Source organism: Oncorhynchus keta, unplaced genomic scaffold (assembly GCF_023373465.1).
Source record: "Oncorhynchus keta strain PuntledgeMale-10-30-2019 unplaced genomic scaffold, Oket_V2 Un_contig_5544_pilon_pilon, whole genome shotgun sequence".
In the NCBI taxonomy this organism is placed as follows: Eukaryota; Metazoa; Chordata; class Actinopteri; order Salmoniformes; family Salmonidae; genus Oncorhynchus; species Oncorhynchus keta.
This window is the reverse complement of record NW_026288357.1, coordinates 2,629-12,500: the sequence shown is the minus strand read 5'-3', so window position 1 is coordinate 12,500 and position 9,872 is coordinate 2,629. Positions and strand designations below refer to the sequence as shown.

Below are 9,872 nucleotides of genomic sequence, written 5' to 3'. Positions count from 1 at the left end.
AACTACTGTCATGTCTGGTGTCTTCTCATTCAGCCCTGAACTACTGTCATGTCTGGTGTCTTCTCATTCAGGCCTGAACTACTGTCATGTCTGGTGTCTTCTCATTCAGCCCTGAGCTACTGTCATGTCTGGTGTCTTCTCATTCAGCCCTGAACTACTGTCATGTCTGGTGTCTTCTCATTCAGCCCTGAACTACTGTCATGTCTGGTGTCTTCTCATTCAGCCCTGAACTACTGTCATGTCTGGTGTCTTCTCATTCAGCCCTGAACTACTGTCATGTCTGGTGTCTTCTCATTCAGCCCTGAACTACTGTCATGTCTGGTGTCTTCTCATTCAGCCCTGAACTACTGTCATGTCTTGGCGTCTAATCATTCAGCCCTGAACTACTGTCATGTCTGGTGTCTTCTCATTCAGGCCTGAGCTACTGTCATGTCTGGTGTCTTCTCATACAGCCCTGAACTACTGTCATGTCTGGTGTCTTCTCATACAGCCCTGAACTACTGTCATGTCTGGTGTCTTCTCATACAGCCCTGAACTACTGTCATGTCTGGTGTCTTCTCATTCAGCCCTGAACTACTGTCATGTCTGGTGTCTTCTCATTCAGCCCTGAACTACTGTCATGTCTGGTGTCTTCTCATTCAGCCCTGAACTACTGTCATGTCTGGTGTCTTCTCATTCAGCCCTGAACTACTGTCATGTCTGGTGTCTTCTCATTCAGCCCTGAACTACTGTCATGTCTGGTGTCTTCTCATTCAGCCCTGAACTACTGTCATGTCTGGTGTCTTCTCATTCAGCCCTGAACTACTGTCATGTCTGGTGTCTTCTCATTCAGCCCTGAACTACTGTCATGTCTGGTGTCTTCTCATTCAGGCCTGAACTACTGTCATGTCTGGTGTCTTCTCATTCAGCCCTGAGCTACTGTCATGTCTGGTGTCTTCTCATTCAGCCCTGAACTACTGTCATGTCTGGTGTCTTCTCATTCAGCCCTGAACTACTGTCATGTCTGGTGTCTTCTCATTCAGGCCTGAACTACTGTCATGTCTGGTGTCTTCTCATTCAGCCCTGAGCTACTGTCATGTCTGGTGTCTTCTCATTCAGCCCTGAACTACTGTCATGTCTGGTGTCTTCTCATTCAGCCCTGAACTACTGTCATGTCTGGTGTCTTCTCATTCAGCCCTGAACTACTGTCATGTCTGGTGTCTTCTCATTCAGCCCTGAACTACTGTCATGTCTGGTGTCTTCTCATTCAGGCCTGAGCTACTGTCATGTCTGGTGTCTGGTAGATGATCTAGTGCTGCAGATATAGCTGTCTACACACAGAGATAACATAATCACACACAGATAAGAGATGTGAATAAATCTCTCTCTCTCTCTCTCTCTCACACACACACACACACACACACACACACACACACACACACACACACACACACACACACACACACACACACACACACACACACACACACACACACACACACACACACTGGGCACTGGGTAAAAGTAGTGCACTACTTAGGGAATAGGGAACCATCTGGTACATGGGCCATGACGCCTGCTTTTACCACAGAGCTACTCTCCTTATTGTAGTCCAAACTACAGCACATCAGGGAGAGGGGGAGGGGGAGGGGGTAGAAGGGGTGGGGAGAGGGGAGGAGAAGGGGTGGGGAGAGGGGGAGAGGAGAGGGGAGAAGGGGTGGGGAGAGGGGGAGAGGAGAGGGGGGAGAAGGGGTGGGGAGAGAAGGGGTGGGGAGAGGGAGACGGGGGGAAAGGGGAAGGGGGGCTGGTGACATTTTCAGATTAAGCCCTTCACGTTCAAACACAACCGTTATCTCCACTCCTCTTTCCTCTCCTCCCCCTCTCCCTTTCTCCTCTCCCTCTCCATGTCTCCTCCCCCTCTCCATGTCTCCTCCCCCTCTCCATGTCTCCTCCCCCTCTCCATGTCTCCTCCCCCTCTCCCTGTCTCCTCCCCCTCTCCATGTCTCCTCCCCCTCTCCCTTTCTCCTCCCCCTCTCCCTGTCTCCTCCCCCTCTCCATGTCTCCTCCCCCTCTCCATGTCTCCTCCCCCTCTCCATGTCTCCTCTCCCCTCTCCATGTCTCCTCCCCCTCTCCATGTCTCCTCCCCCTCTCCATGTCTCCTCCCCCTCTCCATGTCTCCTCCCCCTCTCCATGTCTCCTCCCCCTCTCCATGTCTCCTCTCCCTCTCCATGTCTCCTCTCCCTCTCCATGTCTCCTCTCCCTCTCCATGTCTCCTCCCCCTCTCCATGTCTCCTCCCCCTCTCCATGTCTCCTCTCCCTCTCCATGTCTCCTCCCCCTCTCCATGTCTCCTCCCCCTCTCCATGTCTCCTCCCCTCTCCATGTCTCCTCTCCCTCTCCATGTCTCCTCCCCCTCTCCATGTCTCCTCCCCCTCTCCATGTCTCCTCCCCCTCTCCATGTCTCCTCTCCCTTTCTCCTCCCCCTCTCCATGTCTCCTCCCCCTCTCCATGTCTCCTCTCCCTTTCTCCTCCCCCTCTCCAAGTCTCCTCTCCCTCTCCATGTCTCCTCTCCCTTTCTCCTCCCCCTCTCCATGTCTCCTCTCCCTTTCTCCTCCCCCTCTCCATGTCTCCTCTCCCTTTCTCCTCCCCCTCTCCCTTTCTCCTCCCCCTCTCCCTTTCTCCAGACATGACAGTAGTTCAGGGCTGAATGAGAAGACACCAGACATGACGGTAGTTCAGGGCTGAATGAGAAGACACCAGACATGACAGGTAGTTCAGGGCTGAATGAGAAGACACCAGACATGACAGTAGTTCAGGGCTGAATGAGAAGACACCAGACATGACGGTAGTTCAGGGCTGAATGAGAAGACACCAGACATGACAGGTAGTTCAGGGCTGAATGAGAGACACCAGACATGACAGTAGTTCAGGGCTGAATGAGAAGACACCAGACATGACAGTAGTTCAGGGCTGAATGAGAAGACACCAGACATGACGGTAGTTCAGGGCTGAATGAGAAGACACCAGACATGACAGGTAGTTCAGGGCTGAATGAGAAGACACCAGACATGACAGTAGTTCAGGGCTGAATGAGAAGACACCAGACATGACAGTAGTTCAGGGCTGAATGAGAAGACACCAGACATGACAGTAGTTCAGGGCTGAATGAGAAGACACCAGACATGACGGTAGTTCAGGGCTGAATGAGAAGACACCAGACATGACAGTATCTCAGGGCTGAATGAGAAGACACCAGACATGACAGTAGTTCAGGGCTGAATGAGAAGACACCTCCCCCTCTCCATGTTAACCTCCCCCTCTCCCTTTCTCCTCCCCCTCTCCCTTTCTCTTCCCCCTCTCCATATTTCTCCTCCCCCTCTCTCCTCCCCCTCTCCCTTTCTCCTCCCCCTCTCCATATTTCTCCTCCCCCTCTCTCCTCCCCTCTCCCTTTCTCCTCCCCCTCTCCATCTCTCCTCCCCTCTCCCTTTCTCCTCCCCCTCTCCATTTCTCCTCCCCCTCTCCCTTTCTCCTCCCCCTCTCCATTTCTCCTCCCCCTCTCCATTTCTCCTCCCCCTCTCCCTTCTCCTCCCCCTCCTTCCCCCTCTCTCTCCATTGTTGTGAGGCTCATTGAAGACTAATCTCACAGCTCCTCCAATCCACAACATCAAACACATCTGTACTCAATACAAAACACACTTCAATGCTTTCCAATGAGGAACATCACTTCAATGTTTTCCAATGAGGAACATCACTTCAATGCTTTCCAATGAGGAACATCACTTCAATGCTTTCCAATGAGGAACATCACTTCAATGCTTTCCAATGAGGAACATCACTTCAATGCTTTCCAATGAGGAACATCACTTCAATGCTTTCCAATGAGGAACATCAATGCTTTCCAATGAGGAACATCACTTCAATGCTTTCCAATGAGGAACATCACTTCAATGTTTTCCAATGAGGAACATCACTTCAATGCTTTCCAATGAGGAACATCACTTCAATGCTTTCCAATGAGGAACATCACTTCAATGCTTTCCAATGAGGAACATCACTTCAATGCTTTCCAATGAGGAACATCACTTCAATGCTTTCCAATGAGGAACATCACTTCAATGCTTTCCAATGAGGAACATCACTTCAATGTTTTCCAATGAGGAACATCACTTCAATGTTTTCCAATGAGGAACATCACTTCAATGCTTTCCAATGAGGAACATCACTTCAATGCTTTCCAATGAGGAACATCACTTCAATGCTTTCCAATGAGGAACATCACTTCAATGTTTTCCAATGAGGAACATCACTTCAATGCTTTCCAATGAGGAACATCACTTCAATGCTTTCCAATGAGGAACATCACTTCAATGTTTTCCAATGAGGAACATCACTTCAATGTTTTCCAATGAGGAACATCACTTCAATGCTTTCCAATGAGGAACATCACTTCAATGCTTTCCAATGAGGAACATCACTTCAATGCTTTCCAATGAGGAACATCACTTCAATGTTTTCCAATGAGGAACATCACTTCAATGCTTTCCAATGAGGAACATCACTTCAATGCTTTCCAATGAGGAACATCAGTATCCCTTCTGAATTGACTGGAAGTCTAATGTCGTTTTTAGAGGTGTAGTTTTAGAGGTGTAGTTTATAGCAGTGTAGTTTTAGAGGTGTTGTATTTAGAGGTGTATATAGAGGTGTAGTTTTAGAGGTGTAGTTTTTAGAGCTGTAGTTTTTAGAGATGTCGTTTTTAGCTGTGTAGATGTAGTTGTAGGTGTAGTGTAGTTTTTAGAGGTGTAATTTGTATATGTGTAGTTTTAGAGGTGTAGTTTTTAGAGATGTAGTTTTTAGAGGTGTAGTTTTTAAAACTGTAGTTTTTAGAGCTATAGTTTTTAGAGCTATATTTTTTAGAGCTGTAGTTTTTAGAGGTGTAGTTTTAGAGGTGTAGTTTTAGAGGTGTAGTTTTAGAAGTTTAGTATTTAGAGGTGTAGTTCATATCAGTGTAGTTTTTAGAGCTGTAGTTTTTAGAGCTGTAGTTTTTAGAGCTGTAGTTTTTAGAGCTGTAGTTTTAGAGCTGTAGTTTTTAGAGCTTTAGTTTTTAGAGCTGTAGTTTTAGAGCTGTAGTTTTTAGAGCTGTAGTTTTTAGAGCTGTAGTTTTTAGAGCTGTAGTTTTAGAGCTGTAGTTTTTAGAGCTGTAATTTTTAGAGCTGTAGTTTTTAGAGGTGTAGTTTTTAGAGCTGTAGTTTTAGAGCTGTAGTTTTTAGAGGTGTAGTTTTTAGAGGTGTCGTTTTTAGAGCTGTAGTTTTTAGAACTGTAGTTGTTAGAGCTGTAGTTTTTAGAGCTGTAGTTTTAGAGCTGTAGTTTTTAGAGCTGTAGTTTTTAGAGATGTAGTTTTTAGAGCTGTAGTTTTAGAGCTGTAGTTTTTAGAGCTGTAGTTTTTAGCAGTGTAGTTTATAGCAGTGTAGTTTATAGCAGTGTAGTTTATAGCAGTGTAGTTTATAGCAGTGTGGTTTATAGCAGTGTAGTTTTTAGAGGTGTAGTTTTTAGCAGTGTAGTTTATAGCAGTGTAGTTTATAGCAGTGTAGTTTTTAAAGGTGTAGTTTATAGCAGTGTAGTTTTAGAGGTGTAGTTTTAGAGGTGTAGTTTTAAAGGTGTAGTTTATAGCAGTGTAGTTTTAAAGGTGTAGTTTATAGCAGTGTAGTTTTAAAGGTGTTGTTTATAGCAGTGTAGTTTTTAGAGCTGTAGTTTTTAGAGCTGTAGTTTATAGAGCTGTAGTTTTTAGAGCTGTAGTTTATAGAGCTGTAGGTTTTAGAGCTGTAGTTTTTAAAGCTGTACTTTTTAGAGCTGTACTTTTTAGAGCTGTAGTTTATAGAGCTGTCCAGGTGGCGAATCGCATCTCTGCATGTCTGGCAGACATATCAGTGTGGATGACGGATCACCACCTCAAGCTGAACCTCAGCAAGACGGAGCTCCTCTTCCTCCCGGGGAAGGATTGCCCGTTCCATGATCTCGCCATCACGGTTGACAACTCCATTGTGTCCTCCTCCCAGAGCGCTAAGAACCTTGGCGTGATCCTGGACAACACCCTGACGTTCTCAACTAACATCAAGGCGGTGTCCCGTTCCTGTAGGTTCATGCTCTACAACATCCGCAGAGTACGACCCTGCCTCACACAGGAAGCGGCGCAGGTCCTAATCCAGGCACTTGTCATCTCCCGTCTTGATTACTGCAACTCGCTGTTGGCTGGGCTCCCTGCCTGTGCCATTAAACCCCTACAACTCATCCAGAACGCCGCAGCCCGTCTGGTGTTCAACCTTCCCAAGTTCTCTCACGTCACCCCGCTCCTCCGCTCTCTCCACTGGCTTCCAGTTGAAGCTCGCATCCGCTACAAGACCATGGTGCTTGCCTACGGAGCTGTGAGGGGAACGGCACCTCAGTACCTCCAGGCTCTGATCAGGCCCTACACCCAAACAAGGGCACTGCGTTCATCCACCTCTGGCCTGCTCGCCTCCCTACCACTGAGGAAGTACAGTTCCCGCTCAGCCCAGTCAAAACTGTTCGCTGCTCTGGCCCCCCAATGGTGGAACAAACTCCCTCACGACGCCAGGACAGCGGAGTCAATCACCACCTTCCGGAGACACCTGAAACCCCACCTCTTCAAGGAATACCTAGGATAGGGTAAGTAAGGGTAAGTAATCCTCCTCACCCCCCCACTGGATGTCATAAGGTGTATGCACCAATTTGTAAGTCGCTCTGGATAAGAGCGTCTGCTAAATGACTTAAATGTAAATGTAAATGTAAATGTAGTTTTTAGAGCTGTAGATTATAGAGCTGTAGTTTTTAGAGCTGTAGGTTTTAGAGCTGTAGTTTTTAGAGCTGTAGTTTTAGAGCTGTAGTTTTTAGAACTGTAGTTTTTAAAGGTTTAGTTTTAGAGCTGTAGTTTTTAGAGCTGTAGTTTTTAGAGGTGTAGTTTTAGAGCTGTAGTTTTTAGAGCTGTAGTTTTTAGAGCTGTAGTTTTAGAGCTGTAGTTTTTAGAGCTGTAGTTTTTTTTTAGAGGTGAGTTTTAGAGCTGTAGTTTTTAGAGGTGTTGTTTCAGGACCTTTAGAAGGGGAGGAAGGAGTCTCTATGGTTAAGGGTGGTAACGACGAGAATGTATTTACACTCTCTCTGTCTGAAGATTACACCCTGCCGAAGGGATGTGTGTGTGTGTTTATGTTTGAGTGTGTGTACGTGTGTGTGTGTGTTCCAGTGTGTGTGTGTATGTCACACTATATTTATCAGAAGGGAAAGCTATTTGTCCAGAAAGGCTTGTCTCTAATCAATCGTATCCTTCTCCATCACACACACACACACACACACACACACACACACACACACACACACACACACACACACACACACACACACACACACACACACACACACACACACACACACACACACACACACACACACACACACACACACACACACACACACACACACACACACACACACACACACACACACACACAGTCTTGTCATTCTATATCAACCATAGAGAGAGGAGATGGGCTGCTGTTGGAAATTGGTCTGTTCCCAGGACAGTCTACCTTATCAACCAGAGAGAGAGGAGGAGGAGGGGGAGATGGGGGAGAGAGAGGAGGAGATGGGGATGGGGAGAGAGAGAGACGAGGTGATGGGGATGGGGAGAGAGAGAGGAGGAGGGGGGATGGGAGAGAGAGAGACGAGGTGATGGGGATGGGGAGAGAGAGAGGAGGAGGGGGATGGGGAGAGAGAGAGGAGGAGGGGGAGATGGGAGAGAGAGAGACGAGGTGATGGGGATGGGGATGGGGGAGAGAGACAAGGAGGGAGATGGGGGAGAGAGAAGGAGGAGGGGGATGGGAGAGAGAGGGAGGAGGGGGAGATGGGGGGAGAGAGGGAGGAGATGGGGATGGGGAGAGAGAGGAGGAGGGGGGATGGGGAGGAGAGAGGGAGGAGGGGGTGGTGGGGGAGAGAGAGGAGGATGGGGGATGGGGGAGAGGGGGATGGGAGAGAGAGGAGGAGAGGGAGATGGGGGAGAGAGAGGAGGATGGGGGATGGGGAAGGGTTAGGAGGGGTAGATGGGGGAGAGAGGAGATAGAATAGGGGAGGGTTAGAGGTAGACAGAGAGAGGCAGTAGAGGAGGGTTAGAGGTAGACAGAGAGGAAGAGAGGAGGGTTAGAGGTAGACAGAGAGAGGAAGAGAGGAGGGTTAGAGGTAGACAGAGAGGAATAGAGGAGGGTTAGAGGTAGACAGAGAGGAAGAGAGGAGGGTTAGAGGTAGACAGAGAGAGGAATAGGGGAGGGTTAGAGGTAGACAGAGAGGAATAGAGGAGGGTTAGAGGTAGACAGAGAGGAAGAGAGGAGGGTTAGAGGTAGACAGAGAGAGGAAGAGAGGAGGGTTAGAGGTAGACAGAGAGAGGAAGAGAGGAGGGTTAGAGGTAGACAGAGAGGAATAGGCGAGGGTTAGAGGTAGACAGAGAGAGGAAGAGAGGAGGGTTAGAGGTAGACAGAGAGGAAGAGAGGAGGGTTAGAGGTAGACAGAGAGAGGAAGAGAGGAGGGTTAGAGGTAGACAGAGAGGAAGAGAGGAGGGTTAGAGGTAGACAGAGAGGAATAGGGGAGGGTTAGAGGTAGACAGAGAGGAAGAGAGGAGGGTTAGAGGTAGACAGAGAGGAAGAGAGGAGGGTTAGAGGTAGACAGAGAGGAATAGAGGAGGGTAAGAGGTAGACAGAGAGGAATAGGGGAGGGTTAGAGGTAGACAGAGAGGAGTAGAGGAGGGTTAGAGGTAGACAGAGAGGAATAGAGGAGGGTTAGAGGTAGACAGAGAGGAATAGGGGAGGGTTAGAGGTAGACAGAGAGAGGAAGAGAGGAGGGTTAGAGGTAGACAGAGAGGAATAGATGAGGGTTAGAGGTAGACAGAGAGGAATAGAGGAGGGTTAGAGGTAGACAGAGAGAGGCAGTAGAGGAGGGTTAGAGGTAGACAGAGAGGAATAGAGGAGGGTTAGAGGTAGACAGAGAGAGGCAGTAGAGGAGGGTTAGAGGTAGACAGAGAGAGGCAGTAGAGGAGGGTTAGAGGTAGACAGAGAGGAAGTAGAGGAGGGTTAGAGGTAGACAGAGAGGAATAGAGGAGGGTTAGAGGTAGACAGAGAGAGGCAGTAGAGGAGGGTTAGAGGTAGACAGAGAGGAATAGAGGAGGGTTAGAGGTAGACAGAGAGGAATAGAGGAGGGTTAGAGGTAGACAGAGAGAGAATAGGGGAGGGTTAGAGGTAGACAGAGAGGAATAGAGGAGGGTTAGAGGTAGACAGAGAGGAATAGAGGGAGGGTTAGAGGTAGACAGAGAGAGGAATAGAGGGAAGGGTTAGAGGTAGACAGAGAGGAATAGAGGAGGGTTAGAGGTAGACAGAGAGGAAGATAGAGGAGGGTTAGAGGTAGACAGAGAGGAATAGAGGAGGGTTAGAGGTAGACAGAGAGGAATAGAGGAGGGTTAGAGGTAGACAGAGAGAGGCAGTAGAGGAGGGTTAGAGGTAGACAGAGAGAGGCAGTAGAGGAGGGTTAGAGGTAGACAGAGAGGAATAGGGGAGGGTTAGAGGTAGACAGAGAGAGGAATAGAGGAGGGTTAGAGGTAGACAGAGAGAGGAATAGAGGAGGGTTAGAGGTAGACAGAGAGGAATAGGGAGGGTTAGAGGTAGACAGAGAGAGGAGTAGAGGAGGGTTAGAGGTAGACAGAGAGAGAAGAGAGGAGGGTTAGAGGTAGACAGAGAGAGGAAGAGAGGAGGGTTAGAGATAGACAGAGAGAGACAGCAGGTTGAAGGTAGTTCATCTCCTCTGTTTGTTATAAGATTGATGTAACCTTGACTTCATAGTGATGTCA

General features: G+C 48.2%; 1 long non-coding RNA gene across 2 annotated transcripts; it reads left to right on the top strand.

Moving 5' to 3' along the window:
- The first annotated feature begins 8,113 nt into the window (after positions 1–8,113).
- Positions 8,114–9,559, top strand: LOC127925420 (uncharacterized). Of its 2 annotated transcripts, none has more exons than XR_008120896.1 (4): positions 8,114–8,154; positions 9,009–9,076; positions 9,140–9,173; positions 9,492–9,559. It is a non-coding gene; the product is annotated as an uncharacterized LOC127925420 (long non-coding RNA). The 2 variants fall into 2 exon arrangements; XR_008120895.1 differs by lacking the exon at positions 8,114–8,154 and adding an exon at positions 8,931–8,977.
- Positions 9,560–9,872: the final 313 nt, after the last annotated feature.